The sequence below is a fragment of the Pelodiscus sinensis genome, chromosome 2 (assembly GCF_049634645.1).
Source record: "Pelodiscus sinensis isolate JC-2024 chromosome 2, ASM4963464v1, whole genome shotgun sequence".
Lineage (NCBI taxonomy): Eukaryota > Metazoa > Chordata > Testudines > Trionychidae > Pelodiscus > Pelodiscus sinensis.
In genome coordinates this window covers 153,764,124-153,785,933 of record NC_134712.1, presented here as the reverse complement: position 1 = coordinate 153,785,933, position 21,810 = coordinate 153,764,124, and the positions used below count along the sequence as shown (strand labels likewise).

Here is a 21,810-nt window from a genome sequence, read left to right as displayed (position 1 = left end):
CCCCTCTTAAAGCTGCAGGTACCCTGGGCAAACCTTGTGGCAGGAAGTCGGCCTTGGAGCAGCACCCTGACCATAGCTCTCCCTGCCACAGGCATTCTGAGCAATGACTGAGCCACAGGACCTCCGAGACCTCCTTGGTCCTCAGAGGGAGCATGAGCATGGATCCCAGAATCCACCAAGGGGGCCCAAGTAGCGGGCACCCTTGTGGTCTGCAGCAGAGATCCTGTCCCTCCTCCAGCTATGGGGTGAGGAGGAGACACTGCAGGATCTCCGCTCCAAGTGCCGGAACACTGACATTTATGGGCGCATGGCTGAGTGCCTTAGAACAGATCCAGACTAAGGTGAAAGAGCTCTGCCAGGGATACATGAGGGCCAGACAGAACACATCATGCCACGACCAGCTTGAGGATGTTGTGTTCCCCTATGTCGAGGCAGGTCAGGAGGCACCTGAATCACAAACTTGAGGCGCCCAAAGGCACACTCGACCTGAATCCTGATCCGGTTGAAATGGGCATTAAATTGGTCCCTGCTGGGGTCCAGGTGGCTGGTATAAGGCTTCATTAGCCACACCATCAGGGGCTGGTCGCATCCCCCACAATGCACAGTGGTATCTGCATGTCCCCAACTGCTAACTCATGGCAGGGGAAGAATGTGCTAGCCTCCAGCTTGTGGTAGAGGCTGGAGTTTCTGAATATGTGGGTACTGTGTGCCCTGCCCGACCACCCAACAAAAATGTCTGTGAGGTTGAGCAGGGCCTGCAGCACCATAGAAAATTAGTCCCTGTGGTTGATATACTGAGCCGCTCTATGTTCAGGTGCACAGATCGGGATGGGTCCCATGTATGGCTCCAGGGTAGCTTGGGAACCCCAGGGCAGCAAATCCAGCCGTGATCAGGTCCAGATCACCCAGACGGATGATCCTGTGCAGCAGGATGGAATTGATGGCCCTCACAACATGCAGAAGGAGTCAAACACACAAAACTGAGAATGAGAGGGAGTTCCTGAGTCCTTGGGATGTGACTGCCCCCTCTCCTCCCTTCCCCCCCAAACACACCAGGAACTACCCCCTATGAGGCTGCCCCCCCCCCAGCAACAGGGCTGTGTGAGGGCAGGATGACACAACCCCTCAGGAATGGGGCTTCACCTCCCCCCCCACTGCCAGCCCCTCCCTCCCTACCCTCCCACTCAGTTTTCTCTAAGGATCCCTTCCCATGTAGGGACTGCAGTCCGAGAGTGCCTTGACTCCATGAGGAAGGCCCTGACAGTAGACTTCCCCACGGCTAACTGGTTGCCCGCTGACCAGGAGCTGTCTGGGGTGGCAAACTTCCAGACGATGATGGTGACCCGCTTCTCCAGGAGGATGGCGGGGTGAAGGTGGGTGTTCCGTCATAGGGGAGGGGCAAGTCAGGCACACAGCTCCAAAAATGTGGCATGTGGAAGTTTTGGAGCCACTGCTGTTCGTCCCACTGCTCTATGAGCATCTGATCCTACCTGTCGGAACTGGTGTCCAGCCTCCAAAAATGACTCTCCACTGTGGTGTGCAGTTGCATGGGTCTTGCTCCTGCACACAGGGAGAGGGTCTCAAGACTGGGCTTGGAGTCAAGCTCATGCAGGGCCAGGAAGGCAACCTGCACAAACTGCTGCAGAAAGTGCAGCATGGCTGTGTGGGGCCATTGCATGCTCAGGGGCAGCTCCAGCTCCATGGCACAAAGAAAAAAAGCCGTGGTATCCAAAAAAGCTGGGTAACCAAAACAATCACTGCAAGAGCTTTGCTGTCCCTCAAAGACGTAGACAAGCATGCAGCAAAGGCAGATAAATGGCTGTCCAGGGGGATCTCAGCAAGGCTTCAGCAACAGCGCTCGGCAGCAACTGGTGACCTAAAGCCCTGCCTGAAGTGATTCTGGGTGGCTGGTGTGGACACGATCTTTCAAAAAAGCAAATCACTTTTTTGATGTACTTTTGTAGTGTAGACTCTCTCTTTAAGAAAAGCTCTCTCCCAGAAAAGCTTCTTCTGAAAGAAGCCTGCAGTCTAGACATTGCCTTAGAGAAAGGGAGAAAGGTGAAACTGGGTGTTCAGATGAATGTGATTGTATTTAGAAGAATGTGATTGTCTGAGTGAAAAAAGCATTATTACCTTTCAAAGATTTATTCCACAATCATGAGCCCTAGACCCTTCCTGAAAAATAAAGAGATCCCAAAGCTGAGATTCTCATGTACTCCAGGAGTTGGAATAAATAAAAACACCAAATATTACAAGATGCACAATATAATGAGAGCTGGTGTCACTGTGCCTAATTTGATTATTGACTAACTCCTGATACAGTTCTTCTAAATATTAGTATCTTCTTGGACTGAGTCATCAATCAACAGATCTTATCTTCTATGACGCCGTTGGTGAGCAACTATACCAATCCTTGATCAGCAGAGCCAATTACAGATGTCAAATAAAAAGCCGTCAACTGCAGGCACTGTATATTCTTTTCAGATCCTGTGCTTTTCCTGCAATGCCTGGATAAGCTGACTTTCAAAGCAATTCAGAGCCCGTATAATGGTTTGTCGCCAGGACAATCTGTCCTGAACTAGAGTTTCCAGATCATTGGGAGATATGCTGCATGACTTCATATTGGCCTTTAAAATGTCTTTATAGCGCTATATACCGATAGAGCACTTTCCATGAGCAAGCTGGTCATAGAAGACCATCTTTGGTATCTGTGTATCATCCATCCTCATAACATGACCAATCCATAAACATTGCTTCCATACCCATGACACCACACAGCTTAAGAACCTCTGAATTAGGAATTTTGTCCTATCAATTCATGTGGGCAGTCTTCCTCAGACAACGCATATGGAACTGATCAAGCTTCAAAACATGGCAACGATGTATTGTCCATGACTCTGAGCCATACATCAAGACATTCAGGACAACTGCCTGATAATCCACTATCTTGGTATGAAGTTTACTACCATGGTCATTCCATAGGCATTTCGTCAATTTTCCAAAGGCAGTGCTGGCTTTGGCTAGTCTAGTCGATACATCATGATCCATGTATATGCTAGAGGAGAGTACACTTCCCAGGTAGCAGAACTTGTCAACACCCTTAAGGATATTAGTGTATGCTTATGTCAACAGTACTCTAAAACATGCAATTATGCAAATAAACACCATGCACATCCCCCATCCTCCCAGAAACATCCCTGTCACTACACGGGGTCTTTTAAAATTCCTCTTAAGTTTTTTTTCTTGAAAACATTAGGAAATTAATTCAAAAAACGTATTCTCACATTACAAGGCAGATTGCTACAGCTAGAGCCCTCCAAAGAGGGCTGGGTGAAAGTTGTCAAAGACAGCATTTTTCCCCCCAAGAAGAAATTCAGATTTGGGTCAAACAAAAAGTTTTGTAAAAACATGAAGAATTTCCTACTTTGTTTTGGCCACCATTGAGAGGGCGAGTTGGGAAATTCCTCTATGCACCAGGTGTGAGGGAATGTCAGTCATCGGTTAACATGTCTGCACTGCCTGGCTATCACTGCCTCAGGGCAGGCCTACAGTAGGAAATAATTTAAAAATAAGTAAACTTGAAATAACTCCCAAAATTACAAAATCAAAATAGTGCACTCACACCATAAGGCACGCAAGCACCTTGGAAGCTTGCCATGACAAACAGTTTGCGCTCTGTCAGGAACCAGTTTGGTGTGGGGAAATCCACAGTCAAGGCTGGTCTCCTGCAAGTAGCCAAGGCCATCAACCATGTGTTGTTACATGTCTATCAGAGATGGTCTAGACAGTATTTGGTCCTGCCATGAGGACAGGGGACTGGACTCGATGACCTCTCGAGGTCCCTTCCAGTCCTAGTATTCTATGATTCTATGGAGAGTCATCACTCTGGGCACTGTTGATACCATTGTCAATGGCCAACTCCAGCAGGGCCATAGATGGCACTTTTATACCCATCCAGGCCCTGATCACCATGTCTTGGACTATGTCAACAGAAAGGGGCATTTTTGGTGGTTCTGCAGGTCCCAGTGGACCACACTTTACTGACATCAATGTTGAGTGGTCGGGGAAGGTACATGACACCCTCGTCTTCTGGAACTCATGCCTGATTCAGAAGATGCACGCCGGCACTTTTTTCCCCAACCAGATCATCAGGGTTGGGGATGTGGACATGCCCATGTGCATCCTGGGTGACACAGCCTACCCCTTGCTCCACTGGCTATGAAACCCTCCATGGGCAGCCTAGACCTCACCAAGGAGAACTTCAACACCAGGCACCACATGGCTGTGGACTGTGAGTTCGGCAGCTTGATGGAAATGTTCAGGAGTCTCCTCACCCACCTGGACCTTGGTGAACAAAAATCCCTTTCATGGTGGTGGCCTGCTAAGTGATCCACAATCTTTGTGAGAGCAAGGGGAAGACTTTCCTGCCAGGGTGGGGGGAAGAAGCTGAATGGCTGGCCAGAGTTTACAAGCAGCTGAGCACCAGTGCCATCCAGAGAGCATATCAAGGGGCTGTGCTCATCCAGGAGGCCTTGAGAGAGAATTTCAGCCAAGGCTAGCTGTAAGACTCTCCACAGGGCCTCTCCACAAGGAGTCCCTGCATTGCCTGTGTGCCTTTCATCCCCCATCCTTCTGTTCCCACCTTTCCCGATCCCTTGCAGAGCAAATAAAAAAGCCTTTAAAAATGAGCAAGTCTGTTTATTTGGGGGATATAAAATGGGCAGGGACTGGGAAAAGAATGGAATATGGCAGGAGGCAGAAGGGAGGCTTATGGATGGGGCTGGGAATGGTACCTGCCTCAGTCAACTCTGGAGGCCTTGGATGCCCTGGAGGTTGCACTGCCCCATAGTCAGGGGCCCCAGTGGCCCCCAAGGGGGCTAGAAGAAGAATCCAGGGGGGCAGGTGCAAGGGCGGGAAGGCAGCTGGTGACTCATTTCATGAACAAGCCATTCAATCCATCATCATGGTGAGGGAGGAACACAGGGCCTCATGCTGGCCAAGAAGCTGGTCCCAGGAATCCTGCTGCTCCCAGTCAGCCTGGCACTCATCCCAGGCAGCAGACCATTCATGGAGCTCCTAATCGAGCCCCCGGATGAGGAACTGGAGGCAGGCCATATGCTCCCGCAGCAGGTCTTCGCAGGTTCCCGTTCTTCAGCAGATCCTGTGGAGTTGGGAGGATGGTGTGGGAGGTGGCGGATGCACCATGCTCACAGCTGGTCCAGCTGTAAAGAAAAGCTATAAGGGCAGTCATCCCAGGAGACACCTCTGCATGACGTCTAGCCCAAATCTCTGAGCCGACACAGAAGGTCTCAGTTCAGATAATGGTGATGTGCTTCGAGCAAGGCCATCTTTTGCCTAGACAGCAGGCACTTTCCTGCAGGAGGGATGGATGTCCCAAGGGAGTCTCGCTACCCCCAAATCCGGGGGACAAAAAGTCATGGGAAGGTGACAGCCAGGCCAGGAGCCTGCAGGTGAGAGGGGCCTTCTGTCATGCACACGCCAGATCCGGCACTGGCAGCATCCTGCAGAGAGAGAACTTCCATCCCTGACCTCTGGAGGAGAGGAGGGATGTGTTGGGGGAGGTGTGTGAGAGTGGCAGAGATCGCTTGCTAGAGAGAGTGCCACTGGTGTCTCCCACTCCCCCTTCCCACTCCCTCTTCCCATGCAGGGGATCAGTCTCCTTTGCATTGCCATGCATGACCGGGAACAGATGCAGCCCGAGTGTGGGCATGAGCCTGTGCAGTATGCAGCACTGCTGTGTGTTTCCATAATCCAAGCCTCCTCAGTGCTGGCTTGTTGTGGGAAAGTGTCCCACCACAGAGGCCAGAGTAAGTCAGGCCTCTCCAGGAACCTTGTGAGAAGGACCAAAGGGTTCCTGTGTGAGAGCATCAGGGGGTTGAGAGCTCTGGTGGTCCAGGAGCACCCACATGCACAGGTTGTCATGCAACCCCCAGGGCAAGTAGGCTGTGCAAGGGGAGCGCAGTCCCTTGCAGACCACTACCAGCCCTCATGTGTATATAGAAAGAGTTATGTAACTCACCTGAAGTTCCTTGCCCAGGTTTGTCTGATGCGTGGAAGATATCCTGGAAGGAGGAACTGGCTCCAGGCTGAGAAGTAGCTCTTAGCTTGCAGGGATGGTTGACTGGCTAACCTGCTCCTCCTCATCTTCATCCTCCTCCTCCACAAACCCGTCCATGATGCCGGGTGTATCCTGGACAGACATGGCAGTGATGAGAGTGCAGGAGGTTACCAGTCCCCCTCCTTGGAGGGCACTGAGCTGGTCGTAGTAGCAGCAGCGTGTGTGAGGTGCTACCCCCAGAATACTCCCTCTGCTCCCAGGCCTCATTATAGGCCTGGTTGAGCTCTTTAATTTCATGAAGATCTGGTCAAGGGTCTGTGTTGTAGAATCATAGACTCATAGAACCAGAAGAGACCTCAGGAAGTCATCAAGTACAGCCCCCTGCCCAAGGCAGGATCAATCCCAACTACATCAACCCAGCCAGGACTTTGTCAAGCTGAGACTTAAAAACCTCTAGAGATAGAGATTCCAACACCTCCCTAGGTAACCCATTCCAGTGTTTCACCACCCTCCTAGTGAATAGTTTTTCCTAATATCTAACCTAGACCTCCCGCACTGTAACTTAAGACCACTGCTCCTTGTTCTGCCATCCGTCACTACTGTGAACAGCCTCTTTCCATCCTCTTTGGAATCTCTCTTCAGGAAGTTAAAGGCTGCTATCAAATCCCCCCTCACTCTTCTCTTCTGCAGACTAAACAAACCCAAATTCCTCAGCCTCTCCTCATAGGTCACGTGCTCCAGCCCCCCAATCATTTTGGTAAAATCATTTTGTGATCCACCTCTCCCCATGCTTTACAAGATGGACTTATGGACACAGATATATATAAAACTTAAAGATGCTCAGGACAAATTGCCTCAAGTAACGTATCAACTTAATGTCATAATCCGCTGGGTTTATAGATCTTATTTTGGTGTATGTATCATTCTTGTATGTAAAATTAGACATATGGAGTATGGAAAGATTTATGGTTTCAAATGTGCAAATGAAAGCCATCCAATGGTGGGATGCCTCAGTATCTGGGTAATCACCTGAAAACAGTTTCTTTTGTCTTTTAAGTCTTAGCAGTGGTTGCTTTACTGAACTCACATGTCCACCCCAACTGGGAGGGGTGGACCAAGTAATTGTCCATGGAAAGGTGGTATCTATAAAACAATAGCAAACTAGGAATTTATTTGTCTTTGGCTGGCATGGCACACCCAAGAGAATGAACCAAAGATCCCAGTGAGAGGGAATTTCCCTGGTTTGAGGGCTTAGCAGGAATAAGAACAGTTTCAGGGTGAATTTATAATAAGTTTGTACTGACGTGTTAGTGTTAGAATTAGTTAAGCGTTTTCTGTTATTTTAAATTTGTAATCTACTTTGCTCTGCCTGTTCTCATTTATAACCACTTAAATCCTACTGCTTGTACGTTGTAAATAAAATCACTTTTATTTACTATCAAGCCCACTGTAAATACTTGTTAACTGGGGAAGCAATCAGTGTGTATATCCTCCTTTCATTGTTAAAGAAGGCTCACCTAAATAATTCATTTTGGGTTCTGATTCCGTGTAGGGAGTGGCATCCCAGAAAGCTGGGCCCAAAACTACATTTACCTTAGACCTAGAGGGTGCATCTAGACTGGCAAGATTTTGCACAAAAGCGGCCGCTTTTGCACAAAAACTTGCTTCCTGTCTACACTGGCTGCGAGAATTTGCACAAGAACACTGACTTCGTACTGTACAAAATCAGTGGTTCTGGTGCAAATACTCTGACGTTCCCACTCATGGATAAGCCCTCTTGAGCAACTGTTCTTGCGCAAGAGGCCAGTGTAGACAGGCAAGTTAATTTCTTGCACAAGAAAGCCCGATGGTTAAAATGGCCGTCGGAGCTTTCTTGCACAAGAGAGCGTCTACACTGGCACAGATGCTTTTGCGCAAAAGATGTCTTTTGCGCAAAGGCATCCATGCCAGTGTAGATGCTCTTTTGTGCAAATACTTTTAATGGAAAAACTTTTCCGTTAAAAGTATTTGTTCAAAATCATGCCAGTGTAGACTCAGCCAAAGAGTTTCAATGTCTGTACTGTTCCTCAGCGAGTGGTGGGGGCAGCGACTTCAGCTCTGTGCTTTGGCTGGGGGAGACCAGAATACCAGCCTAACAGGACAGAGTAATGAGAAGCCCTATAGAGCAGGAAGGCAAGTGACAGTGGCCTTGTCAGTATGAGGTCCAAACTATAGGGAAGGTCAGCTTAAAGTACGCAATATCAGCTTTGTAAACACATAGCTAGAGTTGACGTACCTTCATCTGAATTTTGGCACCATTTTGCAGTGGGAGGTTGACATTAGAAACACTTTCATTGACTTCCCTTACTTTTTGAGAGGAGGAACAGGAGTACTGGTGCCACTAGGGGTACTGTCAGCATTCGATTTACCAGGTCTATCGTTCCTACAAGAGAAGATATGGCCTGAGATACACAAGTAAGCCAGGTTTAGTGTATGGGCCTTCTGAGATTTCAACATTTTTTGTAGCCTTGCCAGGTAGGAGAGTGTTCTACACGTAAATAATTAATAGCTTAAGTACCCTGGCTTTTAGAGGACAAATTAAACTACTTGCTGTGCACTGCAAATTTTCTTCCAGCCCATAACACCATGCAGTGCTGGCTGCAGCTCTCCTGCTGGGTGAAATCTGGAAGGAACATTTTCAGCAAACGCACAGACTCAGCACCATCGAAATATTTCATAATAATTGCAAATTGTTTTAAAAAAATGCAAAACTTCAAAAAAACCAAGATCAAAAGAATGGCATTTTTAACTGAACATTTTGATTCATTTGAAAAGATTGTTCAGTCCTTTATTTTATTTAAGAAGTGCAAAAATGGACATAATTGAAACAAAACATTGGATTTGATAAAGTTTTTAGTTTGACCTGAATTCTTTGAACTTCTCAATTTGTGAAAAATGGTCATTTTAGGGTAGACCCAAAACAATTTGACACTTAAAAATTGCCAATTAACTGACAAATCTGTTAGTCACTGAGCTCCAATGGAAGCAACTCAGTCATGTAATAAACTTCCCCTTGGCATTTAGGGAAGTCTTTTCCATAGTTTGTTTTATAATCTTTTTAGCAACACTAGTTCAGATTCCATGCCACTTCTTGCACTCATGGAGGACAGCAGAACAGGAAAGAGGGAATCTTTCAGGAGCCATTATCCCACACTTCAGATGCATCTACACAGCAGAGCTTAACTCAAAATAAGCTATGCAAATTGAGTTACGTCAATTGCGTCGCTTATTTCAAAATAGCTTATTTTGAAATTGGGAGCATCTACACGGCACTTATTTCGAAATAGAGAACTCTTCCTCTGACTTCAATTATTTCTCGTATAATGAGGGTTGCAGAGGTTGGAGTAAGAAGTCCTCCAGCCTAACAATATTTCAACATTATGTGGAAATAACTGCCGGCTGTGTAGACGCGGACTAAGTTATTTCAAAAGAACGCTAGTTATTTCAAAATAATGTTGCTGTGTAGACGTATCCTTCTTGTGCATCTGGAGCAGATAGGCAGGCAGCAGCATGGAATGGGTGAAGCCTTGGTTCTGCCTCGTGCTGCAGCCAGAGCAACTGATTTTGCACAAGGGAAGTAATCAGCAGCAGAGAGAGAATCAGTGCCCACTCTTCTTTCCTGGACAAAATGGGGAACAGAGCACCACACTGGTATTCATTCAATCTTGTTCCCAGTCTGGTCTGGGGCTATGCAGCTAAGAAATGGTCCTTGCTCAGCACCAGAGGCAAAGCCTTAATTTAGCCTTGTATTAATTCAACAAATATTCCACATTTTTCATCCTGTGTTTCATGAAAACTTATCTACTAAATTTGATTTAATAGGATACCAAAATGTCCACAATAGAAGCATAAGAATGTATGACTCCAATAGGAGATGGTTGATTCCATAAATCTGGTGACAGACACATTTTAATTGATTCAAAATGTCAGTTGTATATAACAGTTTGATGAAACCATTATTTACAACCATCCAGTGTCTAATATGTATCCTTTCAGTATAGGGCAGATTAATGATAACTGGAGGAAACCTTTTGAAAATACAAACATGAGGAATATTGATATTAATGTTTCTGAGATGATACATGAAGATGTTGTGTCCTATTCAGGAAGGATATTCTGGGAGTTCTCAGTGATATTAAACTTCCTGGTATTCAACAGGGAGTGTACCTGCACTCAAAATCTGACAGCTATTTTATTTTAAAGAAAGAAATACTGGGTCACAATAAAAAAAAATAGGGAAGTTATACATAAGAATGAAACTGATGATTCAGAGACTGATTACAATTTCTTTTGACTTCAATGTTGCTGTTAGAACATTTTTCCTTTGTGAATGAATGTGTGTATAATACATAACATGTAAAAAATGTTTAATGTAGCATTAAGTTTGTGAGATCAAGCATGCAAATGGTAGATAATTCAATAAGGTAAGAGTATCAGTCTTTTGAATTTGGCCCTATTGTACATCTCTTGTTTTTAAGGACTAAATTGTCCCTTTTGATTTAGGTACTTGTATGACCCATATGACTAGTATTTATTTTTAAATCTCTATATACCAGAAAGACATCAATACTAAAGCATCTTTAAGTCAAGCTAAAATGCTGGAAAAATCAGGAACAAAAAAAAGTCAAATGCACAATTCAGCCATCAGGGACAGATAAGATATTAACTTACACTAACAGATAAAAGGTCAATTTCTCCACTTGTTTGAAAATAATCAAAACCTTCATAAGCATATTTTGATAAATAAAAATCATGATCTCTCAAGCCTTTCACTGACTCTTTTAAAAAAATAAACTACAAACAAATATGAGGTATAGCCCTAATGTTCAATTGCCCAAGGACAAATAAAATATTACTGCATTTTTCTCCAAATGTTACTGATGGTCCAACTCACATAAAAGATACAAATTTTACACATGCAAATTCATAGGATTCAGTCTTTGCTTTAGGAAAATGACACGCTTGGAATTTTTCAGTGATTTAATTTTATTATTAGGAACAAGTTTTTGGAATTTCCCCTGCTGTCAATGCACACTCATCAGCATCTGGGGAATTATCTGGCCCTTTTGAACGGGGCCCTTAAGAGCATTTAGCTGGAATATGTTAGAGTTAGTATTAAAACTAGACAACATGATTCTAAAATTTACTCGTCAAAACAAGAAACATAAATGTACCATTGATGTATGTATACTACCAGAACAGCCTGAACTTTAAATTGTGAGCATAAAATACTTGAACTGTTCACTAAAGCGTTACTTCATGGGAAATCTATAGGTTGAAAGCTATTCACATAAATTAGCTGTTGAATGAATCTGAAGAGTGGAAACATGCAGGGAAACAGTAATTGTTTTACAGGCAATTTTTTGTGAACAGTAGATAGGGCTATGTTTAATGAACAAATTGTTTATTGTGAATAATTCTTTGAGCTCTAATAAAGAGATAGACATCTTTTGCCAAAGATTTCAGGAGATAGTGTATATGGTGATGCACCCAGATACTTAAGTAGCATGTAAGTAACTTAACTCAGGGCACTCAGTATAAACTAATGCACAATGGTCAACTAATTTCAGTATAGTCACAACTCCAGTTCACTCTGAAAGGAAGCTTTTTTTTTTTTTTTGCTACTTCATATTGCCCAGTGCAAAGGGAGTAGCAGCCTCTCCCTAGTGGGAGGCAACACAGGCAAATCCATTAATCAAAATTCAGCAGAAACTTTCTGGTACAGTGGCCTTCAGCTCCATTTTAAAGGTTCACAGTGTCTGTTTTGAATTCATATATTTCTGAGAGAACCAACTTCAGAGTTAGACTTATTACTTTTTTCCTCCTGACCTGCTTGATTTCCCCACGGGGTCTCCATTTAGGGTCCCTTGCTCTTCACTCTACTTCTAGAGTGGAATTCAGATTTATGATCACTAGCAGTAGTGATCAATTCATCTCTGCAGATAAAATCTGGCTTTCTAAATGCCAGTTTCCATGTTTGCCAATTCATTTTTCCCCCTGCCTTACTATTCTCAGTGGGGGTTTTCATATGCAAAGATCACAGAGAAAGTAATGGCTTGGATATTTCAAAGGTAGAAAAGATTTAAGCTTTTTGAGTGTTACTTGAATGCATATAAAGAACCCTGCAGCTTACAGGAGGGTCACGGAGACAGCGGTAACCCACTCGACCTGCCTAGCATTCAAATGCTAGCATAACAAAACTTCCTAAGTCTCCTCCATTTATTTGCTTGTGAAATTGTTAACTTGTGCACAGTGAGTGAAAAGTGAATATAAAAATACTATTTGTGCTGTAAGTATAACCTATTAGTGAATGTGTTAAAGACCTTGCTCTGTGACCTGATCACTGGGCTATGGGATATTCTGGTGTGGATCGCTCAGTCTGTCTGTGGGAGCCATTCCACTTTGCATAAATTAAATATTCATTGAGCTCAAGGGAGAGTGAGGATGACAACAGTCTTATATTTGGGGGACTCACCTGAGAGATATGAAAACTTTGTTCCTCAACAAATGGGGTAGGAGGAAGAAATTAAACAAGATCTAGCTGAGAACCCTAATTGCTGGGCTATTGTTTGCCCCCTCTCCCCAAGCACCCGTGTTTTACATGTTTTAGGCATACTCTGCTCCTCTACTCGCAAGTAATGGCTTAGGTACATGACTCTAGAAGAGGGTTTCCAGCTGTGGCTATCACTCAGAAATTGCTACCTCCTTCCAGATCAGACTTAGGCATCTAACTCCTTGCAGGGATGAGACATCTTCCTGTGGTTGGTGTCTTCAATGGTTAATTTAAGCAGTTTCCTGACAGGCTTGTTAGAATATGTGAACCTCATTCAAAGATAATTATTTCTCACCGTGTACTGTCGAGAGTCTTGTTACCAAGACAGGTTTTATAGATTTCACAGAGTAGTCAGGTTCCTAAATGTTAGGCATTGCAATGGAGAGTGTTGCAATATCTAAAACCCTTTGTTTCTCTAGGCCACACAAATTAAGATTTTTCAAAACTTGAATATTTTAATTTCCAAAAAAGCCCCCAACCCTAAACGATTACTACTGTTAAGGACCTAACAAATGCTGCGTACAGCTGCTAGTAGGGATACGTTGAATATTCCAATATGTACTGAGTACTTCTTTTTAAAATGTAGTACATGGAAGCTACTAGACATGTGTCCATTCTAGAACTGATACTACACACTCTAAGTACAATTCATGAGTCATGTGGCAGTGCATCTCTGTGATATATTAGGCTGCAGTTCTATCACATCAAACCATGCTATCTGGAGTACCAGCATATCCTTTCCCAGTTCACTCAAACTAAATGCTAAATCCAGCAGGAAATTATACATTTTCCTGAGCTGAGTGCGATCAAGTATCTATCGACAAATACAAAAATGTCAGATTGTTGACACTATGATTATATCTCCCATTTTAGGCAGGTACTATTTATAATATCGGTGTTATAAAGCCAGAGCATTCCAAATAGAATGTTTCATCCTTCAGAGTCATATGCATTCTCAATGTCTCTTAGAAGTCATGGAAATGTTGTGTCTTGCAGGATTTAGGTCATACAATTCAATAACTCACCTTTCCTTCTTGGAATGTAGCTCATCTGTGACTATGGGTAACAAAAATCCCCAATGGCTGGAAATAGGGCACTAAGTAGGGAGAGCTTAGAGTTGCTACAGAGAATTATTTCCCAGGTCTCTGGCTTCTGAGTCTTGCCACGATGCTCAGGGTCTAACTGATCATCATATTTGGAGTCAGGAAAGCATTTTCCCATGGGTCAGACTGACAGAGATCCTGAGGGGTTTTCACCTTCCTCTGAAGCATGGGTCACTTCTACATTTGGTGGATTTTCTGTAACTTCAAGTCGTTAAATCATGTTTGGAGTATGTCAGTAACTCTTCCAGAGGTCAGCAGTCTTTTCCAAGAGATGTTCTGTGGTCTCCAGTATTCAGGAAATCACAGTAGATGATCACACCCCCTTCAGGTGATTAAGTTTGAGTTTTCTTCCACTGACCTTCAAAATGTAATTGTAAACTAATTAGTAAACATTGTTATTAATCATTCCATGAAGTGGCAAGTGTCTGTGAGGGTCAGATTTTTAAGGTACTCCTTTCAGCATTTCACAAGAAAGAGATGCAAGGTTAGATTTGGCCTGGCTGGCTAACTGGACACAAATTAGACAGAAGGCAGAAAGAGAAAGATATTGGGCAAGAGATAAGGTGCTATGCCACAGGTTCCCATTTCAGGAGTCACTTACTATTTGTATTCATAATTTGAATTTATGTTTGTAAAACAAATTATATTTAGCATTTAGAAAAAGCCTATTTTGTGTTTTCTGTCCAAATGTGGATAAGGAAATGCTCTGTCTCAACATTTATTTATTTATGTTTCCACAGGGCCCACTCAGACATCTTTGTACTGTATTTAATTTAACACATGCATAACAACACATACTAACGCATCACTAGCACTAAGACAGTAGTAATCAAAATATTAACCACTACTTATAATTCCATCCAACTACCATCAACCTTCAGCCTGCCAGTGCTTACCTCTTGACCTAAGGCCTCAGAGGGGAGAAAATGGAATAGACAACACGTAAGGAGTCTGAGGAAAAAAATCTTTTTTCTCCCCCAGAATTTTTTGAAAAATGTATCTGTCTACATTTTTGTGCCTATGTCAGTTCTAAATAAAGGATAAATCTGAAAAAAAGTCATGTCACTAAATTCTACAGCTTGTGATATTTTAAAAGCTGCTCACTTGTGGGCCTCTGTTTTGCTTATACTATATTTATCATATCAAAATCCATACACTTCTGTGCTTTCACATCAATAACTATGTAGCAGAATTTGAAGATTAATCCTTTGACAATGTTAGGTGAATTTGAAACTTTTGTGTTGTCTGCTGTTTGGAAAAAGGATGACCATAATTCAGAAAAGCCAAACCAGAACAACAATCAGTCTATTTTAGAGGTGAAATCCAAATGCCCATTGAAGCTAATCACAAAACACCATTTGGGTCAATTTTTTACATTGAGTAAGGATAAAATTCCTCAAGCGCTCTGGTAGTTGTCAGACTGGGTCATTACCTGAGAAAAGGTATTCACATAAGTGCAGGATTGAAATTTTAGTAACAAACTTCTAAGGTGCCACAGGACGACTACTTTTTAAAAAGTTACAGACGAACATGACATCCCTTCTCAGACTATTTATTTAATATTAGAGTGATGTCCATCAATGGGCAGTTTAAAACTAAAGCAAATTGAAAAATAAAAGTATCCCCCTCACCAAATCAGAAAATGCCATTTCCTCAAAATTGGTCACTTTTAATTTTTCAGCATTCTGAAGTGACTTTTCCGAGCAAACAAAGTTATTTTTATTGTTGATTACAACCCAAAAATGTAATTGCAAATACTTCCACTAAAAATGTCATTAACTCTAAATGCCAATTCAAAATGAAATTTTGTATTTGAAATTGACCTCTCAAAACTCAACATTTTGATTCTGATACTTTTTGGAACTGAAATCGTCAAAATGAAATATTATGACATAGCCAGATCAAAATATTTTGAAACTTTTAGCTCTGGAAAAAAATGATCAGGGGATGACAAACCGCAGCAAAATCTACTCACCAGCAGCGTATCACACGTGCCAGACCCGCATTGCGCATGCGTGCGCCACCGGTGAACGGGACAACCGGATGAAATCTACTCACCACGGGCGAGTAGATTCACTGATTTGTCGAGCCCTGAAAATGATATTTTTACTTTTCATCCATCATTTGGATTGGAAACAAAGACTGAAATAAGAAATTTTCCTATTGTATGCAAATTCCATTTTCTACACAGGTCTATTAAGTCCATTCAGAACAAGTCCTAATTTACAAATCAGGTATTACCTAACTGAATCCTTAACTACTGTTCAAAACACATGTAAATGGGTACACAGAAACTCACCATAGTACATATTAATAAATGTATCCATTATCAATGTAGTAACCATACACACAAGAACAACTCAACTGAGTGAAGTACAGGACCAAACTTCAAAACTGGACAGTTTACTAGCCGCTAATTATTGTATGCTTGTTGCCATACAAGTGTCTAATGTGTACATCAGTTTCAGCACAGTTGTAAACATGAAAAGATAACAATAACAACAGCATAAAATCAAACAAATCCTCAGATGAACTGATTATTTTTGCCAATTTTTTTCTTTCCATTCAAATAACAGGAATTAAGCATTGTACTATAAGCCAATCTATGTTGCTTAACATATATGAACATATTAATAATATTCATTATTGGCACAATGTATATAAATATGTATTAAACACAAATAACATAGTTAGCCTAAATTGTCCTATAGTCCTGTTCACTTCTGGTAAGAATCCCATAACACTTTGCACTAGCTCAAGTAAGCTTTGGCTTAAGGTTACAGGAAAGTTGCTAGGATCAGACACAGAATTATTTTACTATAGCTACAAATATGACATTATTTTTACAAATCTGTAGTGGAATGTCCCAAAGGAGGGGGATAAAATTATGATTCGTCTCTATGGTACAAACCTAAAGAGATACTTTCTTTACCTTTGGTACCTGGAATGCTCAGAATAAAGGGGTATACTATGGTACCAGAAAAGACAAAGTATAAAGTTGACTGGTTAAATCTTTTTTCAGATGACATATGAAGTACCCATTACATGTAAATAGATAGAGTATAAGAAGAGGGATGGAAGGGAGAACATATTTTGCATAAGGTGAATGTAACACTGCTGCATGAAATGGCCTCTTGCCTCCAAATTATTCTTACATAGAGGCTGAGATCTAGAACTTCCTCATTTAGGGGTTCTGATAGGAGTGGAGATTAGAGCAGCAGGAGCAGGGCTGTCCTTGGAATTTATGGGGCCCTACAAAGTAAAATTAATCTTCAGCAACACACTAGTGAAACATTTTAAAAAAATAAAATAAGCTCAGTAAATTCAGAATCTGACGGTATATATCTGGGGTAGGCAAAGGCATATTGACTGGCTTCATTTCCATGTCTCTTTCATGGGTTCCATGTTCTGCTAATAGGTCTGGCAGACTTCTAAAGATAACTAGATCTTCTTCAGAGGAAGCAAGAGCCACAGAATAGGGATAGGAAGAGGTGGATGAGTGGACATGAAGATGCAGTGTCGCTCCAAATTTTCTGGTGCCCTACACAACTGTGTATTTTGCCTATGGGTAAAGATGGCCTCACTTGAGACACTGAGATCTCTACAACCCCATCCATCTTATTAAGCCCAGTCCTTTTCAATATACATTTTAAGCAAGTATATCTGCAACAGAAGGAAAAAAATTGAAGTTGCCAAAATTAAGACGGGCACTCAACATGTCATAAAATCTATAGATGCTTACAAATATGGAGGCTGCTTTGGCATTCACTCTACTTTTGTGCCTCCCTGAACTATAGCTTAGTTATGAGATAGCTTTCGCCTACTACTTTGGACTTGCCTCCCACTGGCCAATATTGCATTTTAGCATGTCTCCCTGAAATTTCTTGACAGATTCTTCATTATCATCATTTTAAACTTATTATGGGAAAAACTGAACTAATCTTTCCTCGCAGGTTCTCTCCATTACCTCCATTCTCTTGCAGTGCTGGTATAACCATTATCTTTCCTCTCTGCCCTGTAACCTAAGGTTAAATTTCAACTTATTGTTATCTCTCACCCAACACAGGCGATGCTCTTTCTGTATATTGCATCTTCATCTATGATATTTCTAAGATATGATTTTTTCTTCTTGTCCAGCAAACCAGAATTCTCAGAAGTAAACATGTGGTGCTTATGGCCCTCAACAGACTCATCTACATTATGGCTGCTCCCTCCTCTTCACCTCCCAAAGACTTAAATCACCTCATTCTCCAATATTCTAATAGTTACACAGTGAGGGAAGTTGAGCGAGGGTCTGATAGGTATTTTGGGAAATTATATGCCAGTATTGTCAAACAAAATGTTCAAAAATCAGGAGTCAAAATATCGTAGATTTTAAAATATATATTGTGGATTCTTTTGTTTCCTTTTTTATGCTCTGGGGTATACTGGGATCATATAGTCATACTACAACTCAGATTTAGAAAATTATGTTAAAGCTGAAGTAGATTCTCATATATTTACAAAAGCTGAAGCTTTAAATAAAATAACCAGTATCATGGGGCGAAGGAGGGGAACACCACAAGAATGATCGACACTGGCATATTTTTCTACATTTACAATACAAAAAATGTAAACATATATATTAAAATGTGACCAAAATTTTCAAAAGTGGTGAGTGATTTCAAGTATCTATCATGAGATACCTTTATAGAGGGCTCATTTTCAGAGAGACACAGACATTCAAAATTACTAGTTACTTGAAAGCTCATGGCCTGTATATATGAGGATCTACAGGAGACACAGAGAGAGAGGGTGTGTTAGAGAAATTAAAATAAAAAATAAAAAACCCCACACAACCCCATTATCTTTCAACAGTGAACCAGATATATTATTTAAGCATATTTAACCATTCTTCTGCAAGGAAAAACAACACATTGCATACAGTTCAAATCTAGTGGTGATTAATTTACTTGTTTTTTTTCCATTTACTCTGGTAAACAGAGTGACACATCCAGGTAATATATGTTGCTGCCACTAAGCATTAAGCAAGAACACATTTTGTATTTTGCTTTCATTTAGAATTTGTCCTAGTGTTTCCTTGGCAATATGACATTTTATACAAAATGAATAGCTATGATTAAGGAACAAATGGTTTCTGTTTAATTTACTTTTAAATCTGATTATTCTTTTCTTCTATTATGCAAAGTTTCTTCAGTTGAAATTTGCAAGAATAATCACTGTATGTTTCCCAGCTAAGGTAGTCTTTTCTTCTTGTGGGGTTATATTATTGTTAAAGTCTTGAGCATGAAGAAAGCATACCCACACAAGTTTGTGTAGCTGGAACTTCACACAAAAAAGTCCTACTTAGAGTGTGTATATCTGATAGATACTAGCCTCTACTAATAGTAGCCAATTAGCCCATCATAAAATAGGATTTTCAGGTCGTCTTTCCTGAGCTCTCTCACTCCGTCTCTCTCTCTCCTCTTACTGCTTCCCCCCCCAGCTCTCCTCCACCTCCTGCCTCTCTCTCCATCTCTTTCTTTCTCTTCTTCCCTTCCTGCCTCTCACTCTCCCTTTCTCTTCTCCTCCTCCTCCTGCCTCTCTCTCCCCTCTGTCGCTCCCCGCCTCCCTTCCCGTTCTCCTTCCCTCCTGCTGTGGCGCTTGGCTGACTGCCACCTGCTCAGCCAGGCTGCCGCAATGGAGGGGGGTGGGGTGGTGACGTACACAGCCAATGGGCAGGGCCGTGTACATCACCTCTCTCCCTTCTCCTTCCACTGTGGGCGAGCCTAAACGGCCCCTTGCGCTGCTGGTTCCCCCGGCGGCCCGACTGAGGGGCACAGCACTCAGCTGAGTGCCACAGTGGGAGGGGAAGGGGGGCAGTGATGTACACGGACCCGCCCCCTGGCCTTGTACATCACTACCCTGCCCCGCCCCCTTCTCATCCCTCCGTGGCGGCTCGGCTGAGTGTTGCCGGGCCACTGCAGGGGAGGAGGGGTGGGGTGGGGATGTACATGGCCAGGGGGCAGGGCTGTCTATGTCACCACCCCCCCTTCTCCTCTCCCACGGCAGCCTGGCTGAGGGGTGCACAGCTCAGCACCACGGTGGGAGGAGGAAGTGGGGGAGGTGATGTACACGGCCCTGCCCCCTGGCCGTGTACGTCAGCACCCCACTCCTTTTCCCCTCCCACCGGGGCTCAGTTGTCCGGCACAGCACCAGTGCCACTCAGCTGGGCCGCGGTGGGGGAGCAAGCAGCGCGGGGCCCAGCTGACAGGTACTCCCACTGGGGCTAGGGTTTCCAGGTGTCCGGTATTTTCACCATCTGTCTGGTAGAAAAATTCAGAAAATACCAGACATGTGCAATGTCCAGTATTTTGTGAATTTCCGGTGGCTGGGTGCCGGAGGCAAGCCTGGCGGGGGAGTGACTAGGAGGCGGAGCACGATTGGTGCTGGGAGTCCTGTGGTCATGTGCAAAAGCTGGGTGGGGTGGGGGCCGGGCTGGGACTCCCAGCCCCCCCCAGCCTGGCTTTTGCACAGGACCAGAGGCTCCCAGTGCCACTCCAGGCCCATCTCCCAGATGGGAGACTCTGGTTGCGAGCAGAAGCCGGGTGGGGGAAGTGGATCCCAGCCCCGCCCCTGCTGGCAAGTAAAGGGAACTCCTGCTGGGGGTGCAGCCGGAATGACTCCAGCTGCAGCCAGTGGCTGCATCCCCCCCCCCCCCCCCCCGCCAGGTCTGCTTCCTGCCCCTCTTCCTCTGTCCCCCCTCCTCCCGTCCAGCCCCACAGCTCCCGATCCCCACCTCCAGCTCTGCTTCCTGCCGGCCAGCCCCGAAGCCCCTGGACACCCTCCCTCCCACCAGCCCTGCTTTCTGCCCCCTTCCTCCAGGCCCCCCTATCCTCCCCTCCAGCCCCACAGCTACCGAGCCTCCCCCAGCTCTGCTTCCCGGCCAGCCCCGCGCCTCCCCCGGCTGGTTCCCCCTCCCCCTGGACAAGTGTGTCCGTTTTTTTAGCGGGGTCTACCTGGCAATCCTGGCCAGGGCCCAGCTAAGTGGCACCGGTGCTGTGCTGCTCAGCTGGGCCCGAGGGGGGGGGGAGCAAGTGGCGGCAAGCAGCCATTTGGGTCCCCCCCCCCCGGGGACAAGCTGAGCGGTGCAGCGCTTGGCCAAGCCACCACGAAGGGAGGGGAAGGGGGACGGGGAGCTGATTATTACCATTTTACAATGTATCCCATCAGAATACTATATTCACAGAGAGTGGATCTATAATTTGGAAAACAATGAAAATTATAATGTAATTGGGATATCCAGTAGTTAAGCTACGGTTAATGCTGAAACTCATTTGCCATTTTAACACTCTTTCTGTATATCTATAACTCTCTTAAAAGTTAATTTTAAGAAGAATTTTCCCAAGCATGGTCAAAATCCTTTCAGAAACGTGAGTTATTCAAGAATGGAAGAAAATGAACCTTTCCCATTATAAAAAGTTCTGAGCAGGCTCTCCTAAACAGATCTCTATTAACAGTAACTGGCATCTGCTATTTAAAACTGCACTTTCGCTTGCTGAGGATTTTGACTGGGTTCTCCGCTTGATTTTTGGTGGAAACTTAAAAGTGTGCAAGAGAATAAGCACAAGAATATACCATCTCCTCAGAAATAATCACAAAGAGAAAACAACATGATACTTACCAGCTAAACTAGAGGAAGCTACAACAATCAGATGCTGCCTAATTGAAGTGGGAAAGTCAACTGAAAGGCATAATGGGCAAAAGTTTCTACAAGAGCACAACCATAGGGAGAGTTAACAGGAACCAGGTGATTATGATAAATGGTGTATGTATAACAATAAATGACTGTAAATATTTGTTTTTGAGCATCCTCAATTATTTTTTTTCTGAGGAATTAGAAGAATATAGTGAAATTCTCATCCATTTTGAGAATGTTCTCTGTTTTATCTAATCTGTTTTAGGCTGCTATTAGGATGATTTGCACGAGAGAAGTTTCAAGTGTGCCATTGAAAGACACACAGTAAACTTCTCAAAGTAATTGCTTTAATACCAAA

At 43.6% G+C, this 21,810-nt stretch overlaps 1 long non-coding RNA gene across 1 annotated transcript; it reads right to left on the bottom strand.

Moving 5' to 3' along the window:
• Window positions 1–4,710: 4,710 nt before the first annotated feature.
• Window positions 4,711–21,481, bottom strand: LOC142826798 (uncharacterized). The gene is made up of 4 exons (XR_012901049.1): window positions 21,438–21,481; window positions 13,697–14,132; window positions 6,041–6,211; window positions 4,711–5,222 (listed from the first exon to the last, which is right to left on the bottom strand). It is a non-coding gene; the product is annotated as an uncharacterized LOC142826798 (long non-coding RNA).
• Window positions 21,482–21,810: the final 329 nt, after the last annotated feature.